A 15,971-nucleotide genomic window follows, 5' to 3' on the forward strand; every position below is an offset into this window, starting at 1 on the left:
CTGAAAAGCAGCAATATACCTGTTTGCACAAATGTTCATAAACTTTTCAATTGGTTACAAGAAGTTACCAGACATGGGATAACTGCAAATTGTAGTGCACTTCCTGTGTCTGTGGATCCTCGTGGAGGCAGCTTGATTGATTGATTTGCTCCCTTATTTGTACCATAACAGAGATCTAATATTTTATCAAATCGGGTTGGGCGAGTAACCTTTCTGGTTACTTCTTGACAAAAAAAGCAAGTAACCACACAACGAAAGATATTGCGATGGCTGGGACTTTTCTCTGCATCGTGACACGCAGAGGGACAAGTAACGATATGCTAATGTTATTGGAACAAAACTTTCGCAAGGCAAAAACCAATACTTTATTGAAAAATGTTAATAATAATAATACATTTTATTTAACAGCGCCTTTCTAAGCACACAAGGTCGTTTTACAGACAATAAAAGATAGATACAGGCAAAAGAAAAGTTATGAACAGTTATGAAAAAATACCAGAGAAAAATGGCAAAGTTTGATAACATTTTTTAATAAAATATTGGCAGTTTTTAATAAAGTAATGGCTTTTTCCTTGCAAAGGTTTTTTTTTCCCAATAACATTAACAAGCATACCGTTAGTTACGGTCCCTGTGTTTGTCACGATGTGGAGAACTGATACATGCAGGTAGGGTGGCCGAGTGGTCTAAGGCGCTGGATTAAGGCTCCAGTCTCTCTGGAGACGTGGGTTCAAAACCACCATTTGCATATATTGGAAGCCAACCAATGTAGTTTCTTACAGCGGTGTCATTTGGCCTGAACTTGGTGAAGTAACTAGAATCATCCATCACTTTGCTGAGATTGTTCCTTGTTAACCTGAGGTTCAACAATTGGTGAAACCTTCCTTTCAAGCAATTTGGAGTAGAAAATCAACAAATAATTGCGATAGTTAATCGTGATCTCTAATTGTGGTTATCATTTTGGCCATAACCGTGCAGCTCAAAGAGATTTTATCAAACCAGGTTGGGCAAGTAACCTTTCTGCTGACTTCTGTTCACACGCAAAGGTTATCTGCCAACGTGGAACGGTTCCAGGTGTGCTGGGCATGTCAGAGGGAGGGGTCACAGGTTTCTGACAGGATATAAGGAAGATCACAGCATCAGATCATCACACCCGGCGCTCCAGTTGGAAGACACCCACACAACTCATCTGATCTACACAACTTTACCAGGTGAGAAAAATGGATATAAATTTAGACTTATACTGAACTGTGGAAAGCTGTCAGTGTCAGACTAGAGTCTACAACATACTGTGTGGAATACACTGTGTTTCTTATCACCATAGACCGTCAGTCTTTCTGTCTCTTTGTCGTTCTTTCTGTCTGTCTCAAGGAGAAGCGTTGACTTCCAGTGTTAGAAATTTACTTTTTTACTGTACTACTTTAGAGTGTACATTTAGTGCTGACGGCTGTGTTCACTTTCCTCAACAGGTTGGAGAAATGGCCTTAGATAACGTGACCGTTGCAGCCTTGGGTCGACCTTTCACCCTGGGAATGCTCTATGATGCTCAGAGAGATGAACTGATCCCAGGTAAGTGTTTCTTAAAAATATTTCTACATTTATCTCACTCTCATAGCTCAAGGGTGAAACTATTTTAACCACAGACGTAGATTTTGGGGTGATGCAGGGGTTATGTCTCCGACAATATTTGGAAGTAAGATTAGTCCCCCTGAAAAAAAATGAAAGACAGCCCACTACCAAAAATAGGTATAAATACCCATTCAGCTTTAACCCCTAACCCTGATGCCTATCCCTAACCCTTAAACCTATAACCATTCAGGGAGCTCAAACATGTATATATCCTTCTTACCTGTAAATACATTTTTCACGTTTTGAGACACCCCTATAGTGGACCATGATCTCTTTTCTTTTTTCTCTTTATCTGCAGCAATCAAGCCACTATTAAAAAAGAACAATCTAGACACATCACTAATAAACAACTATAGGCTGATATCAAACCTTCCGTTTTTAAGTAAAATCATTGAAAAACCAGTTTTTCAACAAGTCAACCATTTCTTGTCACTAAACAACAATTTTGATACCTTTCAGTCTGGTTTCCGACCACACCACAGAACTGAGACGGCTCTAGACAAAGTCTTTAATGACATCCACCTTAACACCTTATTTTTTAACTGTTTTTTAACTGATTTTTTGTAAAGCACTTTGAATTGCCCTGTTGCTGAAATGTGCTATACAAATAAAGCTGCCTTGCCTTGCCTTGTCTGTAAAATCAAGCTGCATTTCAGTGCAGTTGGAAATGTTACGACCTAGAAGCGATCTGACGGAAAAAAAGATTGTTTTCTGATTTTAACATCACCTTTAACATTGCTATAATCTATGAAAAGAATTAGCAAATACTTTGTAATTCTACGATGTATTTGTGACCATTTATTAGTTGACTATATTAGGAATGCAGGATAAATTATCAGTAAAGTGTCCTGTACTGAATATGAAAACGTTTTTTTGTAATTACAATTGTAAGTACAGTTTTATAATTTTAGCCAATTTCTGTGAAACCGTTTTACAACATCCTGGACCAGATGTTTCAAGTAACAAAGTACAAATACTGGGTATCTATACTTTACTGGGGGAATTATGTTAAAGCATACGTTTAACTTCTTCTCCTTACATTTTCATGCAATTTTAGGTAGTAGTAGTTTATTTGAACGTGTAAAACTATTTATATTTATATATATATATATATATATATATATATATATATATATATATATATATATATATAAAATACAGTCTGTATTGGCTCTTTATACAATACTATCACTTCAAATCCTTTTTGTATCCCTTTAAAATGTTCATTTTAAACAATCTCTCTCTTCACTGCAGCTGTTCCATAAAGTAACTCCTCTGGTTGTGATGCAGTGATATTTAGCATTTTTTCCTATAACTTTCTTCTTAAATACAAATATTCCTCTTAAGTAACGTTTCCGCTTTCTTATTTGAAACAGACTTTGGATACGGTTTGATAGCTGATGATTATTTATTTTGTGCATCATTTATGCAGTTTTAGAATAAACAATATCTCTGAATTTTAGTATTTTTACTAATCTGTACTTTCTAGTCCTTACATATTAAAAATAGCATTTTTACTCCAATTTCACTTCGGCTTGTTTTCATTACGACTCGTCATTGTTAAAAAAAACAAAAACAAAACCCTATCCAGATAAATAGCGCCATATAGATAGAGTGAATCCGTTGCCCTCACAGATTCCTGCAGCTGAGCGTGGATGTACGTTTAATTCCAATGAAGGCTGTTGATAACATGCCTCTGAAGTTTGACTCTTTGCACCATTACAATACTTATAGGCAACTAGTCATCATATCTTCCTCTCTATGAAACACATGTTAATGCTCAGCAGTACACATATATTGTTCTTTAACGTATTTGCATTAAACTAAAAGGCGTTAATTTCCCATCTGAAACAGGTGCATCCCACATTTTTCACCATTAACATTTTAAAATAATAAGAAAAGTGTTTTTGGGGAGGTGGGTAGTGCCCTATAGGCCCCTGTAGCGCGGCCTAAGCTTTTATCCTTAACGGCATAATTTTTCCCTGACGTTACTTTTACCTTTATACTTTCAGTAGTTTTGAAACCAGTTCACACTTTTACTTGGTAAAAAGCTTGAGTTGATACTTCAACTTCTGCAGAGGTCTTTTAAATCCTAGTATCTATACTTCTACCTGAGTAATGAAGGGAAATTCTTTTGACACCTCTGTCCTGGACTAGGGTTGCCCTATTTTATTATACTGCACGGTAGTTTTATTTTTTCTTATTCTAATGTAGCTGTTTTAATATTTGTAACTGTTTTTAACTGCTCTTTAATGTTTTATGTAAAGCACTTTGAATTGCCTTGTTGCTAAAATGTTCTGTACAACTAATGCTGTCATGCCTAAGATATCCAAATCTGATTAGGGAATGGTTTCAAATTGGGATAATTAAGTTTTATGGTCAGTTACTTGTTATGGAGAAAAATAATTTTGACGTCATTCTTGATTGTGTGTGCAGTCTTCCAACTCTTCCGTCTCTCATCCGTTGCTCTCTGGCTCAGGTTGATTGTTTGCATTAGAGCAGGGCTGAGCTCTGTCACCTGAGCACACGATAGCTAAGCTAACCCGGCTCGTGGAACAGAGCCACAGATACTAAAGACTAGCCTGTTAGTTTGTCATTGGTTTAAACAAAGGCCAATGAACCAGAGGACGTTTTTCTCCCATGCTGTGTGGTTTAGCGTGATAAGTGATAGTATTGTATAATGACTGCATAGTTGTTTGGCATCTATATACTAATATATCTATATACTAAGTCTAGTAGGGATGTGTTATTATTTAATCTGCTATAGAAAGAGGGTCTAGAAAGACGAAGAAAGGGAAGAAAAGAAATAAAAACAGTGTGAATGTGTATGTATGTATCTGTGTCTATGATGTGTAATAAGTGAAGCATAAGATTTTGTATTTACTAAAGGATAAACGTAGAGAAAAGGGGTCGCACCTGATGAGTTTTTTATGAACTTCTTCCTTCTCCTTTTTGAACATGGGAATTTTTAGTTTGAATTACTTTCAATTTTGGAAGATTGTGCTGTGAAGTACATGACCTCATTTATATATCATTTTAATTATATACTGTATATGTATGTATGAATGTATGTGTATATATTTTTTTAATTTTAATGTTTTACATGTTCAAATAAACTAATACTGCGCTATAGAGGAAGGACTGGTAATGCGGACTAAATATCTTAAAACTAACTATCACATTAAGCTACATTGGCTTCCAGTTGGTTTAGTTGGTAGAATGGGCGCACGTATAAGGAGGTTATTCCTCTCTGCAGAGGTCCAGGGTTTGGTTCCGACTCCTACTGTTTCCTCCATGTCTTCACCATCTCTCTCCCCTTTCATGCTGTCCTGGTGATTAAAGGCAGAAATGGCTAAAACAAGAATCTAAAAAAAATTGTAACACTTAACTATTTTAAAATGCTTATTAAATTTCCCCCTTTGAATCTAAAATCTAAAAGGCACAAACGACGACAAGTTGTATTGTTGCATTGTTACACACACAATTTACATTACACAATTTCACATACATTCTTTGGTAATGTTACCATACCCTCTCAATCCAGTAGTTTGTTTATTAAGGAGGTTTATATCAAAGAAAGAATGAAGCATGGAATATAGAAGCTAGTTAGGGAACTGCTGACAGTAGCATGCACCCTGTAGATACATACTTGATTAGTATTGTTTTCTGTGACATTACATAAAAATACTATTCCTGCTTTATCAGATGACTGATGGCTTCTAATTTTCATAGGTTTAACATTGTGGGATGATGAAACTCGGCATGGCAAGGTAGCTGAAAGCCCTCAGCGCACCAGTGCTTTTCAGATATCTGCTTCTGACTCCACTGAATCCAAGTGCAATCTGCTGGATGTTGAAGCTTCTCTGAAGGCCAGTTTCCTGGGTGGACTGATAGAAGTCGGAGGATCTGCCAAGTATCTGAATGATAAGAAGAATTTCTACAATCAGAGCAGGATGACATGTCAGTACAAAACTACCACCAACTTCAAGCAGGTAATGATTGAACAACTATCCTTGCAACCCCAACAGATGGAGGTCATTAAGAAGAGCTCAGCAACACATCTAGTCACAGGCATCCTTTATGGGGCAAATGCTTTCTTTGTGTTTGACAGTAGAAGTTAGATGCCAGCAGTGTCAGCAAATCAAGGGCAGCATGCAAGCTGTGATAAAGAAGATCCCTTCATTTGATATTGAGGGGAAAATGGAGCTGAAGCTGAGTGATGAAGAAAAAGCCCTGACACAGACATATCCTGCAAGTTCTTTGGAGACTTAATTCTTGAAAGCAACCCTGCAACATTTGTAGAAGCAGTGAAGACCTACGTACAACTCCCAAAGCTACTGGGAGAAAAAGGAGAGAAGGCTGTTCCAGTGAAGGTCTGGCTGATGCCGCTGAAGAATTTGGATCCTGAAGCTGCTGAGCTGAAGAGAAGAATTAGCAGCAGACTAGTGAGTAAGGTGCAGGATAGTTTAGAAGATATGAGGGAAATAGCTCTAAGGTGCAACAATTCAAGAAGACAATGTGCTAGATCATTTTCCTGTGATTCGAGAAGAGTTGAGCACTTTCCAAAACTGTGCGATAGTTATGCATCTAACCTCCAGCAGGCCTTGGCGGAGAAACTTCCCTCCATCCGTGAAGGAAAAGAAGATGAGAGCTCACTGATCCAACTCTTTGATGACAGAGACAAGTCACCATTCAGTCAGGAAAACTAACCAAGTGGCTGGATCAAAAAGAGAGAGAAATCAACGTCATCAGCTCCTGTGCAGATACCATGGAGGGAACAAAGATCGTCCCAAATCAGACAGAGCTGGACAGAGTGGTTCTTGCTCCAGGTGTAGACAATGTTCGTGCTTGTTTTCACCTCAGTGGAAAGGGGTGATACCGACCTTGATGTGATGGCCGACTACTTGCATTTCTCTAAATTAGGAAGTACCAATGAAGATCCATGGTACTACTCAGCTGAAGTTGTCACCAAAATGAGAGACAAAGCCAAAGCTTTCCATCTCTTTGCCAAAGGACTGAAGAACAGCAGTCAATTCTGTTTCCTCATAGCAACCATTGCAAACAAGAACTACCCAGGAGCAACCATCTACCAGTACAAGAATGGCCTTCTGGTCAATGAAGACTTTACAAAGCCTGTCATCCCTCCTTGGAGACCATCACAGACAGAAGTGATCTGATGTTGTGTAAGTCTGTTGCTGATGCTTTTTCTAGTCAAAAACATGCTGTAGTGGTAAACCAGGTAAGGTTGGTACACTTTTGCTTTTTCCATAAGTAGTTAATATTGCCACAATTATATCATAAAGACAAGAAGCTTTTTGTTTCAACTGTACCCATGTCCGATACAGTTGAAACAGTACCTGAGTACAGTTAAGACCACCCATTTATAATGCTGTAAAGCTAAAATATCTTTCAAGGTAAAGTCGGTACATTTTTTCTTTTCCATTAACACACGAAAATTTGTCTATGAAATTTGAATGATCAGTAAAATCCATAAGTAGTTCATATTTTCCACAATACATTATAAAGACAAGAAGCAGTACCTGAGTACAGTAAGACACCATTCATAACACTGTAAAACTGGCTAAAATACCTTTCAAAATGAGAATTAAACAGTTCTTAATTTACATTCAGTATTTTATTTTATTTATTTGTTTAGTTAAAAGTAAAAACAAACCTATAGTAATGGCAAATTGTGATGAAACAGTAACTTTCAGTTCAGCAATCTAACAATTGTAACAGCATAATAAGACTGATGAACATTATATACAAAACATTGATTTATTTAACAATTAATAAAACCCAACAAGATTAGCCATTGAAATATTGTGTCTCAACGGTACCCGCTGACCACGTGGAACATTTCTCATTTCTCTCAAGTCATGTAATATGTCAGGTTTTAGAACACATTTTAATGTTACCGCGTGTAAGTTAACTTTGACCTTCATGTAAGGATGAGAAGCTATTCAATGTGGATGGGACCTGGTGAAGTGAAAAACTGACCTTAGAAAAAACAACATTCTCCAGTATTGTGGAGAAGTGCATGTACTTCTAAAGCAGAAATCACAGCTCAAGATTGTTAAAGAGATTTAAGGTGTTCAACTGTACCCCTGCACCAACTTTACCTGGTCTCCCCTACTAATAACTAGGGATGAGCGAGTACAGCATTATCTGTATCTGTATCTGTTTACCACATGATTATCTGTATCCAGATCCGTACTCGGACTGGGCGGGCCTAACCCGGAAGTGGTCAGATTTAACCAGGAAGTGGGTCGGGTTGTCTTGAAATGGGCGGGGCTTTAACCGGTATGTTATTTAAGCATGCAATTTATATGGTTGATCAAAAATTGTTATATTTATTGCTGATTAGAAAACTATTTACATGACAGCATCAAGCTTCAGATCAATGGTGTTGTCATGGTAACAAACAAACTATATACAGAACGTTTTGCAACAATGAATACAACACATGCAGTTGCAATATGAAGTAAAATGTAATGAACAAGAGTTTCCATACTCAATATAACTTTTTATTTTTAACTTTTTATTTTTATGATCAGTGTGATTTTTATTTTTTTGGTTCTTTTTTATTTTTTTATTTCCACACCAGGTATATATGTGTGTGTGTGTGTGGTGTGTGTGTGGTGTGTGTGAGTAAGGAGTAAGAGAGAGACACACAGAGAGAGAGGGGGCGGGGGGCAACTAACAGTAAAAAAAAAAAAAAAAATCTCTGATGGCAGAGACGCAACGGGAGTCACATTTAAACCAAGCAGCATGTCTGAAACCCACGTTCACCAGAAATCTACTGGTTACTATGTAAGTACTACAAACCCCACGTTCACCAGAAATCTACTGGTTACTATGTAAGGACTACAAACCCCACGTTCACCAGAAATCTACTGGTTACTATGTAAGGACTACAAACCCCACGTTCACCAGAAATCTACTGGTTACTATGTAAGGACTACAAACCCCACGTTCACCAGAAATCTACTGGTTACTATGTAAGGACTACAAACCCCACATTCACCAGAAATCTACTGGTTACTATGTAAGGACTACAAACCGAAGTTAAAAACAAACCTAAAGCTGCCGAAACCCTAAACGTTAACGGAACAGATCCACAGACCCGACTGCCTGCCTGACGGAGCGGGAGCGCGAGAGCGAGCGAGAGAGAGAGGGAGCGCATTTCTCCATGTTCTGTGTGTGTGTGATTGATCCGAGCGGGTTTGTAGGCGGGGGGGGGGCGCTGTGATTATCACAGAACGCTGCGCGGCCAGTTGAGGAGTTGTATTCAATCCGAGCACGGATATTGACTCATATTACTCGGATAATACTTGTACTCGGCAAAAGTGCTTTATCCGTACCGGATACTCGTTTCAGCGGATACTGGATCACTCCTAATCTACCCACAACATGGACATAGACAGTTTATATAAATAATTAGTAAAGGGGTGAGGTATAAAGTTCTGCCTACTTCATTTAACAGCTCCTGGAGAACCTAAACACCACACACACCCTAAAGGCCTTTAAGTTGGCTCAATAAACATGGTAATAAGTGAAAAGAAGACCATTGAAAATAGGTTTAACTGCGTGTATTAGAAATACAACAAATAAACATCGGACACACCCACTTAATACAAACACGTTTAAAGCACTCAAAGAACCCCCTCACATTTAACCATGTTTCCCCGAACCCCCCCCCCCCCCAATGTCCCAACAAAACAAATGTTAGTCAGTTAACTTAAATAGTCCGGATCCAGAAACGTAGAAAACAACAACCAAACAAAACATGGCAGGAGAAGCGTGGCGAGTAGCCAAGGTTAATTACTGTCCACACGGGTAACCTAGGCAACCTCGCCCCGGTCCGTTTAGCATCAGGGTCGCTGCAGTAGTCCAGAGGACAAATCCCAATTGTTAATCCACCGAGAAAAATAATAGATCCCGTGGTTAGTGTCGCCTGGAAAACCTGCCACACAGAGCCGTCTAAACGCCACCGCTTCCTTCCGTGATCTCTCCACAGTCCCCTCTTGCTTCAGATCCATCAGCTGATGACCCCCCCTGTTGCGAATTCCACTTGGAGGGTCCAAACGTCGGGACTCAAGTAGCTAAGGAATCACTCTAGCTTTGATTAAGTATACCAAAACGATTTATTAATAAAAACAGAGCAATGCATTCCGGACAATAATTACTGCACGGGTCTCTATGGAACATGACTAGCTCAGAGGTTCACAACAAAGGCTCCGTACAGTGGCCTGCAACGGTTTATAAAGCCGCCTTAAGGGAGTCCTATTGGTTAAAAGCGTCACAAGGCGGGTCATATCGCCATAGCAACTGTATTTCTATTGGCTGGGTGGGCGCGACTTCCTGTTACATTACTGTGTGGGTGTGTGCGTGTGTTTGGGGTTGTTTTCTGTGGGAATTCCTTTGTTCCCCTCCATTTTGAGTGAGCACGTGGCTTTCTGGCTTCCTGCATCCGGTTCTCTTGTAAATGTAATGTCTTGCCAACAGGGTATCGCCCCCACCTGGATGCCAAGCAACAGTACATTTTCTCCTTCATTCAACCATCTGATATGAGTTTTGTTTCATTAACTTATGCATAAGTTCATTCACAGTGTCTAAAATATGATAACATACCTGAGTACAATTTCTCACAATAATTAACAATACCTGAGTATAGCTTCCCACAGATCCCCTATATCTGAATATAATTTCCCACAAATCCCCCTTTTTACACCTACTAGGTGTAAATCCTACTGTAAACAAGGAACTGTGTGGAAAACCTTTTAGAATTCATTTTAGTATAAAAACGTGCAGCAAAAGTTAAATGGTAAAAAACGTATATCCCCCTTTTCACACCTGCAAAGGTGTGAATCCTAACTCTCAATGTTGCCCTATTGGACACCTGGTCCCCCCTGGTCTTATTCACAAAGGGTGGGGTCTCTTGGTCACAGTGGTGTGTGTGTGTGCCTATTCGTCTACAATATACAAGATAATAATCCTCCATCTCTTCACCTTCTGGTATCATCTTACTCTCCCTACTGTAAACATACAAACACACACGCACACACATAAAACTGATCCAAAATCAACCAGGTTGCAGTCTCTCAATTGGAATGTGGCTGAGGGTTTATGACTCTCATTTCAGGAAAGATCAGTGGGGGTGAAACCTATCAACATAGTCCAATCAACATTGTATTGTTTTAGCCTAGACTAAACCCCAGGGGACAAGAGACAGGGGACCACCTTTTGTGACGTTACCAGGAAGCTCCTTTCCATATGTTAATTGCCAGCAAAACAAAGAAACAACAACAACAGAAAAGCTACTGTCTTGACTAAACGTGCATCCCCACCCCTAAGGGAAAACAAAAGTTTGAGTGAAAGAAAAGAATAAACCCAATACAAAATCATGAAAACAAAATTCAGAATGAATATAAATGCAATGAACTAAAAATGTGGGAAACCCTCTTATTTATCATTTCAAGTCAAAAAACAATCCAATTGAGTCAAAATTCCCAATAGGCTATGCATCTTCTAATGTATCCATTTAAAACCCCAATAAGCTTAATCTGGTACCTCTGGTACATTATCTGTAATGTCAATTGCTTTAAGCAGCTCAATTTAATTTTCCACCACTTTTCAGTTGACTTTATTTGAAGGCTTAATTTGACTTGAAATGAGCTTTCATCAATTCATTCAGACACAACATTACTCAAAACACCAAACCAAAGAATAAAAAACAGATGAATCCTAAATAAAAATGCACTTATCAATTTAAAACATTTGAGAACATCACACAATGCTTAAATCATGATTCTTTGATGACCGCCTGAACATTCACTCTTAAGACTGAGTGGATCTGCATTGATTTAATCTGTCTGCATCAAGGTGTGAAACCCCCAGTCCTCCTTTTCAGTCCTTCTTTAACACAGGAGACAATGATTGAGGTTTTGAAAGAGCAAATTAACACTTAAACAGGGAACAGGAAAAGGATGTTTAAGTTAACCAGACTAATTTAGGAAAACACCAACATGAAATAGATGTAATCGACTGAAACTAATTTTTCAAATGTGAAATTTTGACATTTGTATACAGTTCTAACTGCTCATTATGCATTTTCTGAGGCTGGTCTAAGCTTTCGCAACACCACCTTATGGAAATCCTATTCCTAAGCACAATGAAATGACAAGCATGGAGTTTACACTCCCCCTTTTTATCTCACTCTGTGAGATTACCACCTAATTGTTTACTCATCCTGTGAATAGATCAATGTCTACATTAATCACAGTACTTTGCAATACCGGATCTATTTCCTACCAAATCATCTTTTAACACTTCATTGGAAATGTGAGGATTATGTTTAATCCATCTGTATTAACCTATTATTAACCGATCTTGCTTGAAACTATAACAGGACATTTAATGAAAATGTTACAAATTTATAAGGCCCTACAAAATGTAATTTTCCCTACCAGACATGAGACATGTCTAACCCTTTAAAAACGTCTGTTTACATGAACTTTACCTAATTTGTAGAGTATAAGTTGTTGTTCCCAGTATTTTAGGTGTTTGTTTTTAGATTGCGAGTCTGTAAGTGACACCTGCCCTTCACTTGTGCAATCCGAAGTACCAGAACCAGGACGGTCTCTTGCTCCCCCCTTCTCCTCTTAATCCTCTGCTGCGCGTGGTCTGTATCTCCAGATAAGATCAAGTATCTTTGTCTTTATGATGTAGCAGATCTCCGGGTCACACAGTTGACCCCTCCAGAGCCCTCTCACCTCGGCGTCAGCAAAGCCCCCAACAGAGCATGTGGACCCCACTCCTTGCTCTTCGGTCCAGCACAGCACACTTACAGATGTTTGCAATTATTATCAAACATTTAGCCCTGGTCCACTTTCAGTCACTTTGGCAATAATCGCACCAGACCCTGACCCATTGTGGTCTCTACTGTGCGGTTGGTCTGAGGTGCTGGATGGTTGTTGTTGGTCTTCTGGTCCAGTTTGTCTCTGATCCTGCAGCTGGAGGAGCGAGATGGACCTGGTTCTGACACACGAGGCACTGTGTGGCACAAAACAGAACTCCAAAAAGCATTATCTTTTCTTTTATCAATACTCATTTAGTGTATGTCACTCATGTCACTCAAATAACATTTCTTTCCCCTTGCTGGTTTAACTCTATAAAACCCCAACATTCTAAAGAGAAACTAGTTTTGGCACTTATCTCCTCCAAGCTTCAGTTAACATTATGGGTTATGTTTCTGCACAAATATTAAAACCAATCGTAGAGTCGTTTTGATATCCTTAATGCTATGGACACTTTGTATTTGTTACTATCCCTTTTTAGTCATATCCCTACAGAATTCCTATTCCTAATTATGTAATATTTTTAGCCATTAGACACTGTCTTGCGTCTTGATCTTAAAAGCAACAAAACAAAAGTTCAAAAAGAAAAGAATCACCCCACTAAAATATTTCCACATCAACTCAATAGTTTAAACAGTTTGTCATGTAAAAACTCAAAATACAAACAAATCCACAAACAAAATTCCCTTCACTAAGCTCATTTTAACACACACATCAAAATACACATAGAATGGAATCCTATATCAGCCTAGACTGGTTTCAATCGTATCTCAACAATAAACTTGATGACTTATAACAAAAAGAATGTTTCCCCAATTTTTATTTTTAAGTTGCAACAAAATTTGAACTAATCAATGTGTAATGTGTTCTTTATGACCTGTTGTCCTAGTAACAGTAGAACCAACTTTATCACCTAGTGGTTCAATCTATCCAATTTGTTACCTGATATGAGAACATATCTCATTATACTGTGTAATTTATGATCAAAATCTTCACTAGCTGCAAGTCTACTGGAACTCTCTTTACTTTGTGCATACCTCTTTTTTATCTTAACCTCCCTATACTTGTGCGTTTTCTTGAAAGAACCCACACTTCAGCTGTCCTCTAGACCTCTGTAAAGCAAAAAAAAAGATTTCTCTCCTTCTTTACTTTTCACTTTACTTAAAGAAGTCTTTAATCTATGACTTTAATTTCAAAAACGTTACTGCAATAGGGTCAGTCATATTAATAGTAAGAAATTTCATAATTTCACTGTTCCAAGTTAAAAGTCCCATTCCAAACTGTAAATCTTTGTATTTATATTACCAACACAATTCCCCTACAATATTTCCCAAGCATGATAAGTATCACAAAGTACTGTAAAGGTAACAATATAAGAAGCCTCATTTTTTCTTTCTTAAACTGGAAATGATCAAAGCCATTTTCTATTAATCAACTAAGTAATTGAATCAATTACCACTTTCATGTGAATATTTTTAGATCAATGCATGGATCCCACATTGGATTGACTACTTTTATCTCTTTGTTTTTTTTTTTGTTTTTTTAAACCGAATGTTCCCTCATTTAAATCTCAATTATTTTTCTTAAAACGTTACACTATTTCCCTCTTTTTCCTAGTTGGAGTTTTCTCAGCCTCCCCAAGTACCACTGAGATCTGACAGGACATATTAATAATTTTGATCCATCTCCTAATTGCAGACATACAACAAATAAAGCAAGACAAGACATACAGACATACATTTAAACATATACCAACTATACCCAATCTGAAAAGTGAGTCATTAATAGTGTTGAATTCTCACCAGCTATGTCCCTCCATAAAATGCACTACAATTTCTATTTCTTATTTCTTCCTTGTGATATCATAAATTTCACATTTCTTTTCCTTCAATCTACCAGATCTCAGACATAATCTCATCTACTACCTTTGAACACCTCTTTCCGCTTACTCAAATACTTATATTGCAACAATAGTTTAATTACTACATGAGTCAACACTTCTCTTCTGCTTTCTTCTCTCTGTAGCTATACCCTTGCTTCTATATAACCACTTTTTCCTCTTTCCCTCATCTTACAACACCCTCTCTCTTTGTCTCTTTTCTGTATGTTTTTTTTATGTAAATGTGCTGTATTTATATAGCGCTTTTCCAGTCTTAACGACTGCTCAAAGCGCTTTTACATCTACAGGAAACATTCACCAGTCACACACCTTCATACACAGTGGCGGGGCTGCCGTACAAGGTCCACCTGCTCATCAGATAAACATTCATACACATTCGCACTCCAATGCGCAGCACCGGGGGCAACTCGGGGTTCAGTGTCTTGCCCAAGGACACTTCGACAATGACTGCAGGGGTGGGGATCGAACCACCAACCTTCCGATTGGCAGGCAACCGCTCTACACTGAGCCACAGCCGACCATATGTATGTTTTACTGCTGGTTAAATTCCATGTGTGCCAACCGGAGATTATTATGGCAGTCTTTGTGTAGATTTACTGGAAGTGACTGATCACTTTCTGTCCCTGTGTTTTATCAACTCTGTCTTCCTTACCTTGTGTTCCTAGTGTCCCTTATGGGGTGTGCTGCTCCCTGTATGAGCATTAAAGACAGTGGAGAACAGCATGTTTATCTACTACATTTCATTATTTTATTCTCAATTTGGCACGTAATATGAGATTTCAGTTTTGGCATTGTCCTCTAATTCAGTTATATCATCCTGTAATTTGATTCTATTCCCCGCATTATCAGTCCCGCCCCTATTCCCAGCATGACAAAATTTATCATACTATTCTTCTCCTGAGCCCTATTTCTTTTAGGCTTGGTGCCCTCTGTCCAGACTGAGGACTGTCTGGACCTCCTAAGCAGCGCTTAATTTCTGCATTTTTTTGAATCAAATTGTGTGTCCGCTAAAGTGCGGTTTGGAGGGTCTGCTGGGGCACAATGTGTCAGGTGGTGCCAAGGTGCGCCTGATTTACCTTTGACCTGGACGAGTGTGAAGTAAACTCCTTCACTTTGGACCAGTCCACCTGGGGTGGCCCACTTCCTCTTGTGGACCTTAACCCTGACCAGTCTCCTACCGTAATGGTCTGCCTCTCGTTCTGAGTGGGTGCTGGCTTCTTTCTCCACCTGGGTAGAGAAGGCTGAGACCAAAGAGGTTAGTTCATTCATGTAGGCAGACATTTCTACCTGTTTTTACATCCAATAAGGCATATGACCTCATTATTGGGTGGAGCCTTCAATGTTTGGTTAGGCCCTCCCCACCAGTCCCTCGGGACTGTGGATGTATACCGACCCGAATGAGTGTGTGATCCCCAGAGCAGCTCAACTTCTCTCAACAACTGGTTGTTAAAAGGGTGCCATTATCTGACCTGATTCGTTGGAATGCCGTACCGTGGTTCAGTTAATCTGTATAACTATACTGATGTTCTTGAAACAGGCTGTTACTAATCTTTTCCCCCTTTTCTATCACCCTTACCTAATGCCTG

The 15,971-nt window shown here is 38.6% G+C and overlaps 1 pseudogene; it reads left to right on the forward strand.

The window, feature by feature from the left end:
* The first annotated feature begins 1,186 nt into the window (after positions 1-1,186).
* Positions 1,187-12,480, forward strand: LOC116680444 (neoverrucotoxin subunit alpha-like; annotated as a pseudogene).
* The last annotated feature ends 3,491 nt before the right edge of the window (positions 12,481-15,971 follow it).

This window comes from Etheostoma spectabile, unplaced genomic scaffold, assembly GCF_008692095.1.
Source record: "Etheostoma spectabile isolate EspeVRDwgs_2016 unplaced genomic scaffold, UIUC_Espe_1.0 scaffold00018455, whole genome shotgun sequence".
NCBI lineage: Eukaryota > Metazoa > Chordata > Actinopteri > Perciformes > Percidae > Etheostoma > Etheostoma spectabile.